Raw genomic sequence first — 24,728 nt, 5'->3', positions numbered from 1 at the left:
TCCATGATATGGATGCTTTCTGGGATGTGCACATGTCCCACATGTATGTACAGTGACATGTGGAACTGTACCTGGGGTGTCTGGCCCATGTTGTGAACACAGATTGTTATCATCAGATGTGCCTCTCCTGGCCTCATGTGCTGGGAACAGATAATGGACAACAGGTTGACCCTGCACCCACACTGATAGCATGATACAGGTATTCCCCGATGTCAGTGGCATCTATCCATACAGGGAATGTGTATAAGACATGGTATGTCATTTGTGGGTCATATTTGATGGCACCACAGGTGTTGCAGGCATCCAGTGGGGAACATAGTGAAGGCACACTGTCTGCATGTATGTGCATATTGTACTAATGGACAGGGTCTCATGCCCTCTGTAGTCCACAGCAATCACACCATGGTTACTTTCTGTGGGCAATATGCAGTGTACTACCAACATAGCGGTTGTTACCTAGGCAAGTGTGTTTATGCATGAGACATGGGTTGAGAATGTTCTCTGTGTAATACAGGGGTTGCTAACTTTGTTCGCCAGGTCTTGATGTCACATGTAAGGTTATGGATTGCCACCCCAGCCTCTTGGCTATTTCATATCTGTTATTCTTGTAAGGTGGACATTGTGACATATAATAGGGCCACCATATAAGAAATTTGCAAAACACACTTCACAATGAGTCCAGTTGTTACACACTCACAGCCACCTCCACACAGCATATGAATGACAAACACAAACACACACTTGCCATGTCTGGAATTAGAGCTCCTACCTAACTCGTTTATTACACTACAGCATTATGCAGTTATAGGACATGCCATGGAGATTATTGGAGTACTCCTTACCAAAGGGGTTTTTCACTAGGTATGACATCAACAGGCTTGCCAAAGTAGGGCATTTGAATTGTAGTGAGTGTGACTAGAATAAAAAGCATTGTTCCTTACACAGACAAAGAAACACACACACAAACATCCACACTTGACATGTAAGGAATAGAACCCCTATCAAAATACTATATCACACTACAGCATTATGCTGTTATAGGATGCACCACAGAGATTACTGAGCTACTTCTTTCTCAAAGGTGTATTTCACAGTGAATTACATCAGCAGGCTTGCCAAAGTAGAGCATTTGAATTGTAGTGAGTGTGACTAGCCTAAAAAGCATTGCACCCTCCACAGACAGAGCATACACACACATTTGCCATGTTTGGGATTAGAACTCCTACTTAAGCAGTTTGTCACACGACAGCACTACACAGTTATAGGACTTCCACATAGATTACTGGGCTATTCTTTTCCCAAAGGTGTATTTCACAGTGAATGACATCAGAAGGCTTGCCAAAGTAGGGCATCCGAATTGTAGTGAGTGTGACTAGCCTAAAAAGCATTGCACCCTCCACAGACAGAGCATACATACACATTTGCCATGTTTGGGATTAGAACTCCTACTTAAGCAGTTTGTCATATGACATCACTACACAGTTATAGGACCTCAACATAGATTACTGGGCTACTCTTTTCCCAAAGGTGTATTTCACAGTGAATGACATCAGCAGGCTTGCCAAAGTAGGGCATTTGAATTGTAGTGAGAGTGACTAGAATAAAAAGTATTGCTCCCTACACAGACAAAGAAACACACACAAACATCCACACTTGACATGTGAGGGAGTAGAACCCCTATCAAACTACTATATCACACTACAGCATTACGCTGTTATAGGATGCACCACAATGATTACTGAGCTACTTCTTTCCCAAAGGTGTATTTCACAATGAATGACATCAGCAGGCTTGCCAAAGTAGGGCATTTGAATTGTAGTGAGTGTGACTAGCCTAAAAAGCATTGTCCCCTACACAGACAGGGGCACACATGCACAAACACACACAGTTGCCATTTCTGGGATTAGAACTCCTATCTAACTAGTTTGGGTTAAAGTTGTGAGGGTGGCCTAATGATTAAGGTGTTTGCCTTGCAAGCACAAGGTGCAGGGTTTGAGTCTCAAGAGGGATAATTGGCTAGGCTGAAAATGGCTTGCAAGGGCAGTTAGCTTAGTGCTAACCTATGAACCTATTGTCACACTACAGCATTACGCAGTTATAGGACACGTCACAGAGATTACCGGGCTACTCCTTTCCCAAAGGTGTATTTATTTATTTATTTATTTATTTATTTGCAGTTGGTTTACCAGGATAGTCCATTGGGCCAAAAGAACCCGTTTTCAATGGAGTCCTGGGGAGAAAAGCTCCAATATAGACAAAATCAGGTACATACAAAAATTACAAAAATTACAAAAGATTGTACAGAGTAAAACATAAAACATTTAAGCTCACAATTCAAAAGCATTTAAATCAATACAGTGTGATAAATGAGAGGTAAGAAAAATAGAGAGAGTAATGTGATATACATCTATAGGAGTTATTCAAGCAGACATCAAATAACCTTACATAGTAGATATGCTGATGAAAGATAAGGTTGTTAGCTAGAGATATGTATCAAAGTGTATAAGATGATGAGATATAATAAATTTATGAGGGGAGGGAGCAAGAGCAATCCCATTGGGACCTCAGGTATGTATGGAGAGAGTTTTTGAATGTGTACCGGTTAGAGGTGGTACTAATAGATGGTGGGAGTGAGTTCCAGAGGCGGGCAAGGTTGAAGGATAATAAGTGTTTACCTGGGGGATGAGATGGTTTATGGACTTCTAATAGGTTTTGATTGTTGGACCTTAATACTCTGTTTGGCAGGTGCATTTTGAAGGCAGAAGACAGGGAGGGACAAAGAGAAGGACTATGAATGAGCTTTTGAGCAAAAGTCAGCTGTATATAAGTGAGATGATTAGGTAGTTTGAGACAGTTTAGGGTTTGGACAGTCCTGGCAGGGAGATAGCTTACAACGTTAACAAGCAGGAGTTACAATGGTAGGAGCCCAAGAGACAACAGTTGTACATACTTTCACAGTGTCCTCTGGGAGACACTCTTCCAGGTTCCAAAATAGGGAAAGGATGCAGCAGAGTAATATGTCTCTTAGGTGAAATATATAAGGAGTAGGTGGCCTTTGTTGAATGTATGTGTCCACCCAGGCGAGGTCCCAAGAGAAAATATAGGGCAAAAAAAAACTGGAGATAAGAGGGAGAGATGAGAAGGGTTAGTAACAATGTAATAGTAACAATACCTTAATATCTAAATACATAGTAGACAAAAGAAGAAGCTAAAAATCACAGTACAGTCAGTAAAGCAAACAGTAAGAGAATATCAAGGCCCAAAGCTTTCAATTAAATGAATAAAACATATCTAAAACTCAACAGGTATGCCTTGCAATCGGGTGAGCAACTGGCATTAAAGTAGATATTTAAACTAGTAAATGACCATGTAAAACAAGGAGCAGTTTCATCAGGAAATATACCAAATTCAGGAGATTAAAGGACTATTTAAGAGTCCTGCAGCAATTAGAGCATAAGTATGCAGTTTAAACAAATATATCTGTAGTTTGTTGGAAAGTATTGTAATTATTCAATTACATAAACTTATCAATAAAACAAGAGCACTGTAGCACTATAAAGTGTACCTGTGGGGATTCAAGAATCAATGTTTCTGCAGTAAAATGCTGTTATGAGCATTTAACAATTAAACTAATCACTATTATTATCTACAAGCGTGAAATATCATCGAGCAGTCCCAGAAACTAAAGTAAATGCCATTTGAGGGATAATGTAATAACCCTAGGGCGCTAACATCTGCGACCAACCAGGTGTTTAAGAAGTAATAACAAACACGTGGAGCTGGCGTGTTGCACCAGCGCTAGTTAGTAGCAATACATGTTATACATGGGTAAAGAAAGTGGCCTCAGCAGTTCCGTGAAGCATTACACAATTAACGTACCCAGAAGCAGATCGTGGTCATATAAATAAGGGAAGCCCTATTAGGAACCAAAACCCATATTCTCTGCGATAGAATCCTCGCACAGTGTGAATATAAGTGGAAGGGCAATGTCGCGTTACATTCAGTAGTGGTTTAAAGGGAATATAAGCAAAAGAACAATGTCGCGCTACATTCAGTAGCGGTTACAAGGGACAGGAGCAACACAACCTAACCGCAAAAAGCTTTGCGATGCCCAAAAACAGTGACTTATGCAGTACAACCAATACGCTACATTAGATAACGCTTTCAAGGGACAGGAGCTACACAATCTAACCCAAAAAAGCTTTGCGAAGCACACAAACAGTAACTTATGCAGTGCAACCAAATACGTATAGAGCAATAACCAAATAAACAGTGGATTTACAATCAGAACTCCATAGAAATAAAAGTACCGTTCGGTACGTCTTTTTTTTTTTTTTTTTTTTTTTTTTAAATAGTAGTCAGAGTAATATTGCAAGCTATGCAATGGGTAGATAAGTTAAATGCACTCTCAATACATCGCACGGCAGCGTACAAATACAAATACTGTCATAATGTGACTATAACGAGCCTTAGCATATACATGGAGGGAAAAGCCCTGAAAATGACAATATAAGCTGAACAGGAAAGTACTTACAATAGGAGCGTACTCCCAATCAGGTACTGTAGCAGCCATGGCGAGGGGTTTGAAAATGGCGCCCTGAGGGGAGGGGGAGTATTTATCACTTCCAGGCGGAAGTAGAGGGAGGGGAGGAGGAACAGGGAATACGAGTTACGTGGGACAAACAGGGAGGTCTATAACTCAAGTATGTGGGAGGGGAGGGACATACAAAGGATCAGGCAGTCTGGGGGAGGGAAGGGAAGGAGAGTAAAATAGTAGTAAGGTATGAGGGTGTAGGATGGAGACAACGTGCACGGTATATCTCCCTAGATGGAGCTGGAAAGGCAGTAAGAGATTGAGGAGGGAAAGAAAGTATGCAGTATGTTTAGAAGGAAAGTAGGCAGATCTAGAGATGGAAGGCAAGGTGCAGTGGGAGACAGGGGAGTAAAAAGAAACCAGGAGAGGATCGAGAGTCAATCAGTAGAGCATAGGATACAGGAGAGTGAGTCAAAGCTGGGTAAGTAAGGGTTTGGAGAGAGGAACAGTGGTGGGTGGAGGACCTGTGTCTATTTGCGAATTTGACGATTTTGTTATAGCAGGAGGAGAGCTGGTTTTTTGAGAGGACTGAAGATTGGTCAGTAGTGGGGCCCCATAGAGAAGGGAGGGGATGAGAAAAGAGGAAGCGAGTGTGATTTTGGAGGAGCTTGTAAGGTACTGATTCTGATGGTAGAGCATACCTAGTTTTTAATGAGTTTTTTTTAATATTTAGTTGTAGATGGGAGTTGTAGCTAAGCCTATTATCAATTAGTACACCAAGTAGCTTAGTTTCAGTCACTAGTTCAAGGGGTAAGTTATTTTGGCTGGTAATTGAGAAAGAGTTTATATTGAAGGACGTGGATTTGGAGGGGGTAAATACCATAAGTTTTGTCTTGGAGGCATTGAGTGCCAAGTGATTTATTCTCATCCACTGTTCAGTAATTGAAAAAGCTTCCTGGGTAAGTGATTGGAGCTGAGAGGAGGAGGTGGCAGAGCAGATAATGGTAGAATCATCTGCATATTGGATGATGTTTGCAAAAGGAATTGATTTGTGGAAATCGTTTATAAATATATTAAAGAGGAGGAGACCAAGAATAGATCCTTGAGGAACTCCAGTGGGGGTACTAAGGAAAGGGGAAGTGGCCTTTTTCCATATTACAGCTTGGTTTCTATTAGATAGATAGCTAGAGAACCAATTTATGGAAGAAGGAGAGAGGTTAAGTTTTGACAATTTGGTTAAGAGCAGATTGTGTGAGATAGTGTCGAAGGCCTTGGAGAGGTCAAGTAGTAGGGTAGAGACAATGTGGCCGGAATCATGTGCAGTGTTAACAGTCTCCAGGAAGGATAAGAGGGCTGTCATAGTGCTGTGGTTTGGTCTGAATCCATGCTGTGTAGGAGTTATAAGGTTGTTGTCTAAGAGATGTGGCAGGAGTTGAAGGTGGACACACTTTTCCAGAAGTTTGGAAATAGGGGACAGGATAGCAATAGGATGGAAGTTGTTGATGCTACAATTGTTGCCTCCTTTGTGTAGAGGGATGATGAATGCTTGCTTCCACAGTTGGGGCACAGTGCATTCATGAATAGAGCGGTTGATTAGAATGCTGATGGGATAAGCAATAGCATCTGCAGCTATGCTTAGGAAGTAGGAGGGAATGGTGTCAGGGGCATTAGTGCAAGGCTTCAGTTTCTGAAGAAGTTTCTTTATAGTGGAAGTGGGAGTAGGTTTTAGTGAGAATAGAGAGGAATGTGGAGAGAGAGAGAGAGTTTGAGGGGGGTGAGAATGATAAGGCAGTAGGAGTAGTGGATATGGTGGAAGATAGGCAGTGTGAGGTGGAATTGGGGATAGGGTTGTGGGTGGGAGAGGGAGGGGGTGTAGTAGAAAGTGAGGTGGAGCATGTGAAGAAGGAGGTGAGTTTGCTAATGGAGTCGATGAAAAAGAAGTTAAATTGCATAGCTAAATCTAAGTCGGGACTGTTAGGGTCTGGGGTTGGGGTGTGTGGTTTGCTGGGGTTAAGGAGGGTGGATATCCCCTTCCAAAATTTTTGAGGGTTGGTTTTATTATTATTTTGGAGTGTGAAGAAGTATTTTTGTCTATCTGAGGTTATTAGCTTTTTTACTTTATTTCGAAGGGTTTTGAAAGTAATATGATGTTCTGGGGTCTTAGTTCTCAGATAGAGTCTCCAGGCTTTGTCTCTAAGGCACATAGTTGATAGTGTGGTTTTGGTTAGCCAGGGGGCTGAATTTGTTTTGATTCTTTTGTTCTTAGAGGCGTGGAATCAAGTATTCTTAAGAAAGTGGAGTTAAAGTGAGCAACTGCTTCTTCTAATGGAAGTGTCTTTAGATTGTTCCAATTAATTGCTTTCAAGGAATCTACAAAGATTGATGCGTTGAAGCTTTTGTCATTACGAGTAGTAATGTAGTTGTGGGAACGGTATGAGATACAGGGGAGTCGAAGAGTAAAAGTGGGCAGATGATCACTAAGAGGGTCAGGAAGAGTACCGCTATCTGAAAAATAGTGGGGATGTGATACTAGAATCCAGTCGAGGATAGTGCCACAGGAGGGGTCTTTTGATGGGTGTGTTATGGTATTGATTAGTTGGGTAAAGTTATATAGGTTGATGTTAAGAGGATTTGTAAGGGACTGGATGGAGGCCCAGTTAATATTTACATCTCCTAAGAGTATGGTTTCATTGCTAATATTGTTAGAGAGCCAAGAGAGGATGTTTTCAAGTATGGAAATATTGTCCCCTGGGGGAATGTAGATAGATGCAAGGCATATGTGTTTGTGCTTATTAACTTGTAGGAGAGTGAGGAGTACTTCTGCATTGTTAAATGTAGGAGTGGGTTTGTCATAGGGGGTAACTAGCAAGGAAGAGGAATATAGGAGGGCTACACCGCCACCTTTCCTTTTGGTCCTGTCTTTTCTAATGATAGAATAGCTGGGTGGAGTAATTTCAGAATCTTTTATAGAGGGCTTTAACCATGTTTCTGAAATAGATAGTATGTCAGGTTTATTATGCATAAGCCATGCATGGAGGGTTGGAACTTTATTCATTATGCTTTGGGAGTTTAGAGAGGTAAAGTATATAGGCTTGTGTGAGGAGGAAAAGGAGGAGGGGCCAGGGTTGGAATGTATATCACCAGATAAAAGACTGGAAATGAGGTGAAAGAGTGGGTTCAAAAGATGATTGAGTAGAGTAAAACAATGATTTGGGTCAGTTGTAATGATTATGGGGTGTCTGGTTGCTATGGGGAGAGAGTTTTTCTGAGAGGAGAAAACTTTGAATGAGAAGGTGAGGAGCTGTGTTATTGGGTAAAGATGGGGAGAGATAGGAGAGTGCAAGTGTGAGAGAGGGGAGTTCAAATGGTTAGTTGTATGAAAACATTGTGTATGGTATGAGGTATGGGGTTGGGTGAGGTAATAAAGGTATGATAGTTTAAGAGATAGTAAAAAAAGGATACAAATGGATGAAGGATTTAAAGGCATGTTGATAAGGCTGCTTTGTGTTGATTGTTATAGATGTCTTATATATGATGTAAGGTAATTGTGCAGGGGGATGGAGAAAAAGCTTTGTAAGGATGGGTAGGATAGGGAGTTGTAAGTGTGGAGCTTAGTAGTAGTAGGTGTGGAGTAGTAAGTGTGGAGGATAGAGAGTAGTAGGTGTGGAACAGGAGGAAGAGGTAGTTGAGTGGAGGAGTGTTTAGAGTGAGAAGAAGGTGTGTGTTAGCTGAGGGAGTGGTTACAAATTGGATAATAGGCTGTTGGGGTGTGTCTAAGGTGTAGAGGATTGATTGGTTGTAGGGAGGAAGTGGGTGTGGAAACTGGAGGGATATAGGTAGAGGTACTGGGGGCGGGTGGAATTTGGGGGCAGGGTAGGGGAGCGGAGTGAGCCCGAAGGGCGAACGGAGCGGGAAGAAACCACCAGGAGAGGATTGAGAGTCAATCAGTAGAGCATAGGATACAGGAGAGTGAGTCAAAGCTGGGTAAGTAAGGTATTTATAATTAAATAGGAGAAGTGGGCAAGAGTATGGATAAGAAAGTGAGGGTAGCAATTAATAGAAGAGAAAAGCAAGAAATGAGTGAAGAAAAAGAAACAAAAGTAAGTATAGTAAGGGGAACGCCCTCTAGTGGCCAAATGTAGAAGTGCACTTGAGCAACTAGGAAGGTCTTAGGACTAGATAGGATGGACTATGGAGAAGCAGGGGCAGAAATCAGATAAAGATGGGAAAGGGAATGGAAGGTGTTTAGGCCGCTAGCAGTTCCAAGAGAAAATATAGGGCAAAAAAAAAAAAAAATAGGAGCGTACTCCCAATCAGGTACTGTAGCAGCCGTGGCGAGGGGTTTGAAAACTCACAGTGAATGACATCAGCAGGCTTGCCAAAGTAGGGCATTTGAATTGTAGTGAGTGTGACTAGCCTAAAAAGCATTGCTCCCTACACAGACAAAGAAACACACATCCACACCTGCCATGTGTGGGAACAGAACCCCTACCAAAGTACTATATCACACTACAGCAGTATGCTGTTATAGGACCCACCACAGACATTACTGGGCTACTGCTTTCACAAAGGTGTATTTCACAGTGAATTACATCAGCAGGCTTGCCAAAGTAGGGCAATTGAATTGTAGTGAGTGTGACTAGCCTAAAAAGCATTTCCCCCTACACGGACAAAGACACGCACACTCACACACACACACACGCACACACACACACACACACACACACACACACACACACACACACACGCACACACGCACACACGCACACACACACACACACACTTGCCATGTCTGGGATTATAACACCTACCTAACTAGTTTATCACACTACAGCATTATGCAGTTATAGGACACAGCACAGAGATTACTGGACTAATCTTTTCCCAAAGGTGTATTTCACAGTGAATGACATCAGTAGCCTTGCCAAAGTAGGGCATTTGATTTGCAGTGAGTGTGACTAGCCTAAAGAGCATTGCTCCCTATACAGACAAAGAAACACACACAGACATCCACACTTGCCATGTGGGGGAATAGACCCCCTACCAATATACGATATCACATGACAGTATTACGCAGCTATAGGACATGCCACAGAGAACACTGGGCTACTTCTTTCACAAAGGTGTATTTCACAGTGAATGACATCAGCAGCCTTGCCAAAGTAGGGCATTTGAATTGTAGTGAGTGTGACTGGCCTAAAAACCATTGCCCCCACACAGTCAAAGACACACACAGTTGCCATGTTTGGGATTAGAACACCTTCCTAACTAGTTTATCACACTACAGCATTACACAGTTATAGGATGCGTCACAGAGATTACCGGGTTACTCTCTTCCCAAAGGTGAATTTCAAAGTGGATGACATCAGCAGGCTTGCCAAAGTAGGGCATTTGAATTGTAGTGAGTGTGACAATCCTATAAAGCATTGCTCCTTACACAGACAAAGAAACACACTCACACACATCCACACTTGCCATGTGTGGGAACAGAACCACTACTAAAGTACTATATCACACTACAGCAGTATGCTTTTATAGGACCCACCACAGACATTACCGGGCTACTGTTTTCACAAAGGTGTATTTCACAGTGAATGACATCAGCAGGCTTGCCAAAGTAAGGCATTTGAATTGTAGTGAGGGTGAGTGTGACTAGCCTAAAAAGTATTTCCCCCTACACAGACAAAAACACACACACACAGTTGCCATGCCTGGGATTAGAACACCTACCTAACTAGTTTATCACACTACAGCATTATGCAGTTATAGAACACAGCACAGAGATTACTGGACTACTCTTTTCCCAAAGGTGTATTTCACAGTGAATGACATCAGCAGGCTTGCCAAAGTAGGGCATTTGAATTGTAGTGAGTGTGACTAGCCTAAAAAGCATTGCCCCTGACTTAGATAGAAACACACACACAGTAGCCATGTCTGGGATTAGAACTCCTACCTTGCTATTTTATCACATTACAGCATTACACAGTTTTAGGATGTGTCACAGAGATTACTGGGTTACTCTCTTCCCAAAGGTATATTTCAAAGTGGATGCCATCAGCAGGCTTGTCGTAGTAGGGCTATGGGGAGGGCAGTGTGTGTGCATGGGCCATAACCCATCCATCTAGAGGTTGACACACCACACACAGGCACACACATTTGTATATTCTGCAGGTATGTGTATACAACTGCTAGATGACTACTGCCTTGTATAGTCATGCTGCACAGCTAGCACTTGCACCACAGAGTCTGTACTGCTGACGGATACCAGTGGCTAATTTCTACAGTGAGTGACATTTACACATCATGTGGATGTAGCCATTTGGCTGTGTGCTGGGTGCATCAGGCCTCATGATGGAAGGCTCTTAGTCACTGTCTTCCACATATCTATGTATGTCTACTTTTGTCATATTATAGTGTGTTGTCCTTGGATATATGTCTGTATTCCTATCTAATGTGTGTGCAAAGCATGACTGGTGCATACTGAGGAGTGTATGCACTAACATCTGCAACTGTCAGATATGTATGGTCCACTATTGTTTGCAGACATGGGCTTCATTTGTTTAAGTGTGTGAGCATGTCCAGTATGACCTTTCAGTATGTTGTTGTCTGTCATTGCCTTCATTTCTCTAAGTGTGTGAGCATGCCCAGTATGCCCTTCTGTATTGAATGTGTGGATCCATTCCAGGTAGTTTGTACTCCAATGCAGACCTTTGTGTTCTACACCTACAGGTAGCAAACTGTTTCTGCAGGATATCTGTAAATCAGTTGACAATATGGGTCAAACTGTGCAAGGGATAGTGTGTACTATAGGTGATTGTGCCTGTGCTGCTTCTGCTACATGGTACTGGTGTTAGCAGAGATATTCAGACATGTGTACTGTTATACACTGTGATGTTTTATGTCCTCAAAGTACTGTCAGGTGGACATTCTTGTTCACAGTGATGTCCTGGGGAACAAGGGTGAATGCTGCTGTGTCCAGTATTGTGGGCAAATGCCTACATATTCATGGAGAGATATGCCATTCTGGAGTGGGAGCTGCAGACTCTTGCTGCTGTCTCTGTGTATCCAGTTCAGCACCTTGGTACAGTGCTGGCAGAGGATCCCATACTTGTCACCAGTATGGCCTTATCTTGCTGTGGCAATATCTCACAGCTGTACAGATTCACACAGGTTACCCAGAGGCAGGGGTCATAAGTCAGGACATTACCCCTATTGTGGTGTACGGGCAGGTTTGTAGCCACCCATGTATGTTTTTGCAGTCAGGGATAGTATGTGCACAAGGCTGTGTGTCGGACCTTGCACATTTCATGCTGCCCATGCTCCCACCCCCCTCTATTATTCTACCCTCTTCCATACATTATGCATGCATTCTCTGATACTTTCTGTAAGGTTATCACCTCATCACAGCTGTGTTTTGGTGTTGGTCCACAGTTCATGGAGTGGGACATGGTGGACATGTTACTGTGGTTTGTCCACATGGCCTTGCATATGGCTTATGTGGAGTGTGTTATGTTGTTATTTGGGTGTCCATGACATAACATGCATTGGCAGTACGTGTGAGGCACAGGTCTTTGGCAGAGGCCTGTAGGCCATTTGGTGGTGATGCAGCCCAGCTGTGGCAGGCCGTTGCATTATGTCGGTCCTACAGTCCCAGACTGCCATACAGTATATTTCCCTGAAGTGACAGGGTAGGTGTGCTAGGTGTTCATGCCAATACTTTCTATCAGTATTGATCAGGTGGTGTGGATGGTGGCAGAGTGCTACTTACAGCTAGGGACACACCGGCATGGGACACCTGCACTACATGCTGCATTCTTTTGCTATTGCCATACACAGGTGGGGATCATACTGTACCCATTCCCAACAGCAGGGATACGACAAGAGAGGTACCTGTGGGTGGTGTTTGGGTGACCTGGGTGCATGTGTGCACTACTTGCATCTGACTCACAGATATGCATGGGGCATTTCAGTTATGCTGGCTTGTGCAGGTACATCAGGTGTTTCCCAATACATCAGTCCTATCACCTTTATGATCTGCAAGTGTTCGGCCAGACGACACTGGTATTCCCTACTTCAGGCCCAGATAATGTGATGCATACCTGTATGTACAATTCCAAGGGTATGTCCATTTCACGGTTACACATTATATGCTGTATGTCTGGGGTACTTTTCCCTGTGTACTGCTTGAATATCTAGCCCAACAGCCATGTCATGTCCATCTTTCAGATGATGACACATATTACCATCATACATTTACAATGGCTTACTGCTAGCATGTGTTATACTGGGGGGAATTGTCTTTGGCACTGCAGTTGTGAGGAATTGGCCCTGTCATTGGCAGTAGTGGGCAATGGCCACCATGTCAAACCTTAACATGCATACATACTGACCACTCTCACACAATATGAAACGCACACCAACCTAATACACACATACTTGCATATTGTACAAATGCTACAATCTATCCTGCTACCTTGGCCACCTCTGGGCATCTGTGCTCCACTGGTATTATATCTACACATACATGTTACTACATGTCTACATCGGATTGGGGGGGCACACCTGACTGTTACTACATTTCTACATAGGATTTGGGGGGGCACACTTGACTGTTGCAATGTGTGTACATCAGATTGGGGGGGCACACCAGACCATTTCTACTTTTCTACATAGGATTGGGGGGCACACCTGACTGTTACTACATGTCTACATAGGATTTGAGGGGAGCACACCTGACTATTTCTACATTGCTACACAGGATTGGGGGGGCACACCTGACTGTTACTACATTTCTACATAGGATTTGAGGGGGGCACACCTGACTGTTACAATGTGTGTACATCGGATTGGGGGGCATACCAGACTGTTTCTACTTTTCTACATAGGAATGGGGGCACACCTGACTGTTACTACATGTCTACATAGGATTTGAAGGGAGCACACCTGACTGTTTCTACATTGCTACACAGGATTTGGGGGGCACACCTGACTGTTACTACATGTCTACATAGGATTGGGAGGGCACACCTGACTGTTACTACATGTCTACATAGGATTTTTGGGGGGGGGGCACACCTGACTGTTTCTACATTGCAACACAGCATTGGGGGGCACACCTGACACTTGTACACATTTGCTATGACTGTACAGGTATGTCAGGTACTCCATTTCATTCTGTTTTCTAACCTGTCATGCTGACTAGAGACCTTAGGTTTGATTGACCTACATATTAGTTTCTGACTTCCTACTCATCAGAACTAACACTGCCTGACCTGATGTTGTCTGTCTGTGTAGGCCTGGGGGGCAGGTTACCCATAGGCATCTTTCAGAGGCCTTAGCACAGCCTTTGTATGTGTTTTTCTATACCTGTCCTGCTGGCTGAGACTGTTGTTGGGTATGTGAATTTCCCTGACTGGCATGTGTGTGTGTCATATGGACACACATGTGGCCCAGCACATTTCCTGCAGTGGGTTTTGTCACCATGTGTAGTACTGGCTACTGTGGTGACACCAGTATTTATTACAGCTCTCATGCTGCCACTATAGGTGTCTACTATCTGCTGGCATTCCATTCAGCCACCCGATTCCCTTGCATGCTGACATCCATACCATAGATACAGATAATAACACATATTACTCCTTTTGGCAATTGGTAAGGAGAGTGACTTACCTTGTGGATGTGCCAGTATTGATGATGGTGCTGGAGGGCTGCCTATGTTGGATGCACATAGTACACTCCCTACACATGGTTGAGCACAGGTAGTGTCATGTTTGGCATGCTTTTTACTGTATGGCGAGTCAGAGAGAGGTGTCCTTCCCTGGGTCCCTCCTGTGTCATGTATGTGCTATGTGTTGCCTCTTTGCCAAGGGCAGGGCATACTGGGCATGCCTCCTTCGGCCTACTGAGGAAGGCTCATGTTGTTCTTCCTCTGGGTCACTCTGTGCCTTTGCAGGCCTTGGCAATGGTGGGGAGCTGTGTGGCCCTGCCCCATGCTGTTACTGCTGCAGCTGTTTCCACAGGATCATATTGTGTAGGGTGGCACATACAATGACAATTTGAGTACATTTAGCTGGTGAGTACTGCAAGGCTCCACCAGATGTGTCCAGGCACTGGAACCATGACTTGAGCATCCCAAACACACGCTCTGTTATAATTCTGGTCTGTGCGTGTGCCTCATTATGTAGTTCTTGTTCAGGTGTGTGTGCATTTCTGATGGGTATCATCAGCCATTGCTCCAGTGCATAACCAGCATCCCCCACTAGGTGACCATAAGGGATGTCCCCATTGGCTAATCTCTGGTACAACTGTGTCAGATGCCAGATGTGGAAATCATGATAGCTTCCAGGGCAGCCAGCACACACATTCGTTATAATGCCCTGTACATTGCACACTACCTGGCAGCTGATGGAGGGGAAGCCCTTGTGGTTGATGTAGACCCTACCCCACTCACTGGGTGGTGCTTTGATGCATATGTGCGTACAGTCTATAGCACCCACTACCTCAGGGTATTCTGCTATTTGGTGGAAGAGACGCATATTGCTGTCCAACACCTCACGGGTGTTTGGGAAATATAAGTGCTCACCGGCATATGCTGACATGACATCCAGGAACTGGTGAAGTACCCCGGATGCTGATGCCTGTGAGATCCCCATGATATCCCCAGTTGGCATTTGGAAGGTACCTGTAGCTAGTATTCTTAGGCCTACACATACCTTGGTATCCACTGGGATGGGTTCCCCTCTGTTAGTTCTGTGTGTGAGGCATGGCCAGCACAGCTCAACAATTTGCTGTAGGAGGTCCCTGTCCACCCTATAGTGCTCCACTATCTCCAGCTCATGTAGCCCCTGGTAGGTTACCCTGGGTCTGTACACTCTTCTCCGTCTCCTCACTGTGGGTTGGTTAACAACATTCTCATCCTCACCACCCTCAGCCTCTTCCACATGTTGTATGATAGCTATTGCAGCCCCTATCATTTTGTTGGTTTCATTTGTTAAAATTCCCCCACTTGTATACACCAGTGGTGTAGAGTATGTGGGAAAACCAGAGGGAAAGGTGTTTACTTAGTTTACAGTAGTGTTCTGGGCTGGGCTGCTGCCTGTGTAATTGGCTGATTCTGATACATTTTACCTGCCAGCTATGCTAGTTCTCCTTGATTGCCTTCCTACTACTGTTTTCCCTTCCCATTGCCTTCCTGTTTAAGCCCAGGGGTGAGCCACTCAAACACAATGCTCATATGTGCACAGAGCTGCTATTTCCTGTTTTACTTTTTTTTTTCTTTAAAATCCGGTGCCCGGTGCACACACCCACTTAGGCAATGTAAAGAATGCTAGGCAGCCTCAGACACACCCCCTTGCTTAGCTCTGCTAAGCTAAGGGCAAACACAAGCCACAGGGCTCTATTCCACTTACAGTATGCCTGACACACACCCCTATGATGTCAGCTAACTCCTAGGCTTGCACCAAGCTATTCCTACTCTTACACTGTTGGGTGCTGACTAGCATGCAGGGGAGATCTGTGATTCAGTATCATTCCCCTTATTTGTATAGGATTGCCTGATGATGCATAGTTACAGGTCCCACACTGAGCCTCCCCCCTTAGCAACCATTATTCACTGGCCATGTTGTCTTCTGCCTGCCATTGAGTATAATGGCAAAATAGTGATTTTGGTTAGAATGCTTATTTTAGGTCTCTTTTTTTATTTTTCGCCCGATCCTGTTTGCGCGCCGCTGCTCTATCCTTAAACAGTCGAGATCGGCTAAACAAAATAAAGTTGATTTTTTATTTTTGCAACTGTTTTCCATGCCAATGGCCTTATATCTGGCCATTGGCATGCTTTCTACATAATATCCACCCTTTATTTGCAGTTGTCATGGCTCCATTTTGTAGTTTGCAGAAATGTACTTGGTTACTGACCGAGTACATTTCTACAGATTACACTAGTCCTGCACATCTGGCTTCCAGCTTCCTGGATCACAAATTCACCTCATTTGCATGGATTTCACCTGCAAATGGGATAATTTGCATACAGGGGCTGAGTCCGTGCAGGACAAGTGGAGAAGCGCTCATGCATGTCCCTACAGCTTATTCCTGGATCGCATGGCAGACATATTGCCTGCTGGAGCTCCTGCACTAGGTCAGGGCTTGCTGATTCTGGGGGTATCTCTTAACTGATATTTTAATAAAGATGTTTAAAAAAAGAAAAAAATATAGGGCATCTGAGGAATGACAAAGGAAACCTGCTAACACAACAATTATACAACACAACAAGGAGTTCTGTAAACATTTATAAAGCAACCTAGAAGAATGCACATCTGTGTGCTTTTGTATTTATGCACATGCATGCAAAAAACAATAAGTAAAAATAAAAAAAAAACAGTTTTAGAAAATTATTATATGTGAAAAATCTCCTTGTAGAAAATCTGTTTACATCATGAAAATCACTTCAATTTGCAGGTACCATGTCCCTATTTTTTATTATTGTTTCTATCAGTATCAGAGAAAAGTTACACTTCAGTCACATGGAGAAAAGTTTCAAGTTAAAGGCTTTCAAAATGAGAATAACACTTGGGTTTCTTCCATGAGATATAGAAAAAAATCACAAAGAAGAGATAAAGGAAAACATTATACATCATGCCCTAAGGGGATTTGTTTTAAGGTCAAGATTTGGGCAGCACACCTGCAATTTATTGTATCATTCCTTGAAACCCTACAAAATGGAGCGTGTCCATCATACAATAATCATCTACAGTTCTGCAAGGAAACTGAAAACACATGTTCTGGAAAAATAATTATGAGTTTTCCAAAAAAGAAGGAATTAGCATAAATAATATTTTCATCATGGAGACATAGATATATATTTAAATATAGTGCAAAATTATGCTCTGAATGTAATTTTCCTGTGTATTTCTACTATCTCATAGTAAGGATTATTTTAGAAAAACATGCTGTAACTTGGACTTTGATAACTCCAACTTTTTGTTTTGAACACATCAGCATTCTGGAAAAAAAATCAATATTCTGAAGTGGGCTTTACCAACAACAAGAAAATGTTAATTATTAACCTTCAGAGTAGGTAAAAAATCTAGCTATAGTTATTACAAAGCCATATCAACATTTGCAAAATAAAAAAAAGATTTCTCCCAAAGGTAATAATCATAAATCCAGTACATATACCATTTAAGGCTACTGCGTAGTGCACCATAACATTTGCGAAAGAAAATGCTAAGTTACAGGAACTGTGCGTTGATTTCTTAAAAATAAATGTTTACAACTAATTGACAAGAAAAAAGAGTGCACGGTAATGTATGACAGGGTAAACTTATTCAGTACAGTTTCATTTCAAACAACTGCAATACAAGAAAGTTATAATACTGCACAACTCAGAATGAGTCCACAGATAAAACAGTACAAGTGAAAACCAAGAAAATTAGTCATTTTGGACATGGCATGGGTAAAAATATCATCAGCATTATGGGCATAGGTTTAAATAAATTCCACTAAATGTTTTTTTCCTACTTTTGTCTGTCAAACAGCAAGCCTTCTTCTATCAGCTATTCCATTTGCCCCCCCCCCAATCCCAATGAGGGTATGAGCTTGATGGGGAGGCCATCATACAGATAGGCAGTCTGTGTGTGACCTCACTTAATGTGCATTCCTTAGGGTTAACTCCACCCCTTGGTGAGAAGACAGATGAGCAACATCACTGCAGGTGACACAGTGCTTCCCTTGTTGTGGGTGCACATTACTGTATACTCATTATACTACCTCTTGCAGTGCCACCCCTTATGGAATCTGGCACACAACAGCCCCCAGATGCCTCCCTCCCAGGATGAGCAAGCTCATCTTCCCCTGCCAGCTCCATCAAATGTTCAGCCCACTAATGGATCTCAGATTGACTGGGATGTCATCACAGCTTTTGCCACTTACACTAAGTCCCTGGGAATAATGAATAATGCGCAGTGCAGCTGTAAATTGTAGGATATTAATAATGACTATTTATATATTCAGCTTAAAAAATACAGCTTTTATTGCAGTTGGTGGAAGTTTACCAGAGAGGGTTAAAGGTATTAGCGACTAAACAGTTTTGCCCTGCACTCCTGCATTTAACTTCTTATGTTCCATATCTGTGATCTTTGCGATTAAGTGAGACATCTTTCTAAACAGTGCCTCTATTTTTCTTCCCTTACACTTAGGACAGTTGGGCTTATCATATTAATAAATGAACAAAAAAAAAAAAAAAAAAAATGAACTAGTTAAAATGGAAATACAGGCAGTGACTATGGACTGGATTATGACAGGTTTATTATTTATTTATTTATTTATTTATTTCACATTTGTTAATCGGGTTAGTCCAACTGAGTTTGCAAACAAACCCATTTTCAGTGGAGACCCGAGGCGAAAAGCCCCAGCAAACATAAGTAAAGATAAAGTGACAATATACAAATATTAAATAACAATCACAATAAAAAATATTTGTAAAAAGAAAAGGTTATTATCTATCTGCATTGCATTGATAGTAAGCAACCCATTTTCAGTGGAGACCCAAGGGGAAAGAGCCCCAGCAAACATAACCAAAGACAAACATACATGACAAAAACTATTAAAAATAACAATGCAAATACAAAATTAATTATAAAGAAAAAAAACAAAAGAAAAAATTATGAACATTAAGGGTTGCACTGACAGTAGTGGTGAAAATGTACTACATATGAGAGTAAAAACAAAAAGATAATTGTTGTTCAAAAGAAGGGCAATGTATAGACATTGATAGGAAGTGGGGGGGAAAGGACAAATAGTGTAGAAAAAGGGAGGGGGAGAGAAAGGAGGGGGGCTATAGTAGTAGAGCTGAGGGTTTAGGAGGTTATCTTAAGCAGAAGTTACTAACAGAGAAAGAAAGTTAGGAGATGCAACAGGTTATACAGTAGGTCAGACTAAGACTACATGTGGTCTAGACAACAGTATAATTTCAAGTTTAGTAGGTGGGATTTAAGCTCCTTTTTAACACAGGGAAAGGACAGGTTGGATGTAATATGGAGGGAAAGGACAGGTTGGATGTAATATGGAGAGGGAGTTTGTTCCTATTTAGTGAGACAGAGTGTTTGTAAAGTAGTTTGTTAATATTCCTTTTGTGTTTATAAACTGAGAGCAGATGCTGATCAGCACTCCGGAGAGGCCGGGGTGGGGGTGGGGGGTAGGGAGTAACATGGGAGGTGGGAGCAGGGCAGGCCGAGGGGTTGTTCAGCATGGAAAAGGTAGTGTGGAGTTGCGATTGTAGGAGAAGGTACAGAAATTCCTGCCACTGAAGTTTGTTTAGTGAGAGGCAGTGATGTGAATAGAGTGGTTGGTTTAGAATAAATCTGGCAATTTTGTTGTACGTTTGTTCCAGTTTCTGCACTGAGGTAGTTTGGATATTGGTAAGGATGGGGGAAGCATATAGAAGACTAGGTAAGAGAAATGCCTGTGCAAGAGTGCATTTTGTGGCAGTAGTGAGGAATTTTTTGTTCCTATAAAGTAGTCAAACTATACTATGAAACTATGAAACTATACTATACTATACTATACTATACTATACTATGAAAGTTTTCGTTGTTTTTTTTGATGGCCTGTTGTATGTGCAAGTCAAGTTTTATGTCATAAGATAGAGTGATCATATGATTGAATTCAAGAAAATCGAATTTTGAAAAGTCAAACCAGCTTTTCCATTGGAAGTTAGTACTTTTTAAGGTCAGATGTTTGGCCTTTTCACAATGTAAAGTAATCTTGGAGTTGGTATATATAATAGGCAGAGGTTGCAGGGGAAGTTTGCCCACCTGTAAAAACATTGTTTTTTGTTACGCTAGCTTCCAGAGAAGAAGCCAATTCAATGTTCTGAGACTCAGTCTTCTTGGATTCAGTCATATGGTCTTTCAGTCTTATGACATGGAGCCATCATGATAGCAGGAGTTATAGGACTGAAAAAATATCATTCTCAAATGCAAGCTTTGATTAGAGGGAAATAGTGTCAACGGTCATGTGAAAAATTATGAGATTACTTAAAAAATGCAGCAGCAGATTTTTTGAAAATCAGAATAGTCTCGAAATAAGGGTAAGGAAACAAAGACAAAAAAAAAATAATTTTCAAAAACTGCCTTTTGCTACAATAGTAGGGTGTCTGTCCTCTCCAGTGATGACCCAGGATGAATATTGAGAAATTTGGCCAGAGCATCGGAGAATTTCTATTACTGTTTTCAGCAGTTGCAGTGGATTCTTTTAAATCCACCAGAGAGTAGATGGGACTTTGGTTTACCATCTCATCCAAAGTGAAGGGGAAAGAATGGACCTTAAATGCAACAGACATGTCCAAAGTGACTTAGAGCAGGAATAATAAAATTATTTGTAAAAATTTCAGACATGCAAACAATATGTTAAATGAATGTCATATATGACAGCAGGACTGGGAAAAGTACAGCTTGAGATAAATATATTATAATAGATGAGAACACATTAGACATTTTATATTTCTGAGTAACCAAAGACCTCACCTTTATTCTTTATTTGATGAATAAAAACATTTAAGAAATCAGCTCTGGAACACTAGCTGAAAATTACTGCATTACCCTACAGCAAAGAAAATAATTCCAAAGGATAAGTTTCAAAGTCAGGAAATAATGAAGCTTAGGACATGCTACAGGTCAGACATATTTAACAAACACTAAAGTTAGACAAATGTCCTCATAAATGTATCCATGAGTACTGAGCATTCCAAATGCAAAGGTCTCAACAGAGTTTCTGAACAATGTGTGACTTTTTCTTCCCATGAGGTATCATGTTAAAATGTATAGTTAAATTCAGAGTAAAAATTGCAGAAGGGAAGTCAAGCAGTCATGTACTTTTGTAAGTTTAGTTTGATAATGCTGGTCATTCTTTACATTTTGACTCAAACATTCCTCCATTCATTATATTTCAACTCAAACGTTTATTAACTGTGTATGTTGAAGTAGATGATTGCCCAGCAGTAAGAAATGTCAACAAGAAATTAAGAAACTGCTGTAGTAATTGCTCACTAGTGATTACTCACTATTATCTGTGATGCAGCCTTGGTGATGAAAGCCTAGTGATGCAGCGGATATATGGGAGGCAAAAAGCTATAGTTAATAGAAACATTTTGCTCATGTCTTTTGTTGCCCAGTTGCCTGATGATAAACCATTACCCATTATAAACTGACTTTTCATTTACAGTACTTTTTTTTTCCTTTTCGGTGTTGACATTCATAAGGTGTTAGTTGTTATGGACTTTAATATTCAGGTTGAAGAAGAGTCACTGTTTTTTCTTTGTATCACAAATAGATTTTTTTTTAAATAACTTTTTTATTGACTTGTGCATCAAGCATTCACAGTAGACATACAATTACATGACATTAGACATATTGCTGAATACACAATGTTTTCAAATATTGTAAAAAACAAATCCTCTCCAGTACAGTCCGCTTAACAACTATGTACATTATTTACAATAAAGCTGCTAAGTTAAACCTGAGATAGTGAGAGATAAGCAAATAAACCATTCACAATATATAATTCAGGGATCTAAACATGAAAAGAATAAAAATAAATACTGTTCATGTGTTAATTCCATGTCCATGTCACAAAAAAGGTCCATATGCAGTAGTCAGTTTCCAGTAGTCAAAATTTGTCTGAGATAGAATTAAACTGTTATCAAATAAGTAGAATCTTTTCAAAAAGTAACTTCCACAGTTTCTGGTAGCAGATAGTTTCTTAGGATTATTTACGTTTTGAGATGATATGTAGGTTGTAGCCATAGCTCAGAAACTCCTCCAGGATAGCTTGGTGTATCACAAATAGATTTGTTATTCAGGTGATTATCTCTGCTACCCATAAATCTATGCATTTTCTGAACTTGCTTTCCAGCTTAGTGTGATAAGTGGCTGGAGGGAAAAGCCTGCCACATGGTCAGATCACTCAAATGTTCTTTTCTTTGGTTGACCAGCCCTACCCAAATCTGATAGATACTAGTTATGTGTAGTCTCAGTCACCTATGGATTTTTTTATTCCTGTCCTGTTCAAATGCTTCCATAAGAATAATTTTGATAGTCATAATGAACTTGTTCATGGTTCCAACCATGCCGTCACATCTTCAATGGATTATATAGGCCCTAGCCACATATGCCCATTTTACCTATTTTCTCATGTGACAAGCTATGACTTTGAGCTACACAAGCTTAAGACAGATGGATAAAGCCATTCATGTTTTCTTCAAAACAAGTTTGCTTTTGAAACTCGTGATCGTATTTCCCGGGCAGATATTTCCAGTAATAAATAGGAGCATTTATACTGGGAGATCTCTGCTGCAGCAGACTAGCCAGCTGTTCATTTCCACATGGCAGAGAACATGTGCAGCCCAGATTGCCTCTCCACATGGACTTTTTTTTTTCTTTTATTTCAGAAGTGTAAATTGGTAGCCTGCTAATGTGCCATAAAGTTTGACCTTATCAGCTTATTGTTTTCTTTGGCTGTGAAACAGAGCACGGTCAGTTTCTGCAAGGGGTTAAGACTGCCTCTTGGATGATTTGAACTTGTCATTTCAGACTATGATGACTTTTATCTCCATTCTTTTCAGCATGTGCATTATTACATGTGCACTTGATTCATGTCCAGCCAGGCTTGTATTTTTTTCTATCCTGTAAGTTTGAAGTTCAGCTCCCTACAAGATTGTCACAGCCTCACTTGAACATAGAGCTATCCAAAACAATTAAAGGAAGCCTTGTTTACTCCAGCCCTCTATAGGGCTAGCTTAGATCCTGACAACTTGAAACAATCGATCCAGAAAAAAAAGTATGATACCAAGTCTACTGCAACCACTCACTTTATTGTAAAACACACAAAACAGCAAAATTAATATTACAACCAAAATACATACCACTGATTAAACACTTTCATCCATCAAAGTAACATATTGGCGCTTCTTGAGAATCCTGACAACATGGATAACTATCAAACAATTTCCAAATTTCCCTTTTTTATTTTAATCTATGTGCAGGTGAAATCTTATTTACTAGATAATAATATCAATTAGCCTTTTCAGTCTCACTTTATAGCTAGGAACAGAACTGACAGGGCTCTAAATGGAGTCTATAATAATCTCTTTATTGTGAGAAATCAATGTCATTACTCTAATCTGGTTGTTCTTGATATCTCACCTCCATTTAATGTAGTGCACCATTCTGTTGTTCTTAACCATTTGGAACATTTCTGCAATCCTTGACTAGTTTGTCTCATTGGACAAGACCTAACAATTAGATTGTTTGGTGATAGTATCTTCTTTCTACTATTTTGATTGTGAGATACCACAGACTTCCTTTCCAGGTCTTTTTTATTTATCATATATATATATATCTTTCCCTCTGAGACATAATCCATTCAAGAGGATTACAATATCATTGTTATATTGATGGCACATGTCTATATGTCTCATTCTGTTAGCAATCTGTGATTGCTGGATGACTTGGAAGGCATCCATGGGTAAATGGTAAATAATCAATTAAAAATTACCACTTCTAAAATGGTGGCAACGGTTAGTCATACCACATTTCCAAAAAGTATATTCCCGTATCTCTGTACCTCTATGCTACATTTATGGATTCTTACATGGCATTCTTTACATCAGACATCACTTATTGTGATGATAAGCTGTGTCTTGTGACTAAGGTGCATAACCTAGGGGGATCTTAATGGCAAGCTGACTTTAAAGGACCAGATCTCAGGAGTCATCTAATCCTGGTATTTCTAGATAAGGAATATCACCCTTATTCAACACAGTTAATATAGTATACATGATATAGTTTATGGGTATCCCTGCTACTGCCTCATATCACAATGTTCTCTGATTAGTTTCTTTGCTAAGGTGCCTTCTGTCTGAAGTCTCCATGTCCCTTTGCATCCTGTTTGGTTTTCTGCGTTCACTTCAGCTTTGTACCACCTCCAAAACATGCAATAAGACTACCAGAATTCTCCAAATTGCCTGAAGGTATGCATGTAGTGTAAGAATGAATATGTGCCTTGTTTCATTGGCTACAAAGATAGGGTCTGGCATTCCTAATTCCTGTAAAGGATAAAACTGATTATCAGAAAATGGATAGAATAGATTCATTTCTTTCCTGTCTGGGTTATCATATTCTCTTTAAACATCATCAGCCCT

The sequence above is a fragment of the Protopterus annectens genome, chromosome 2.part2 (assembly GCF_019279795.1).
Source record: "Protopterus annectens isolate FY-2018-M chromosome 2.part2, PAN1.0, whole genome shotgun sequence".
In the NCBI taxonomy this organism is placed as follows: Eukaryota; Metazoa; Chordata; order Ceratodontiformes; family Protopteridae; genus Protopterus; species Protopterus annectens.
This window is presented reverse-complemented; position numbering follows the sequence as displayed.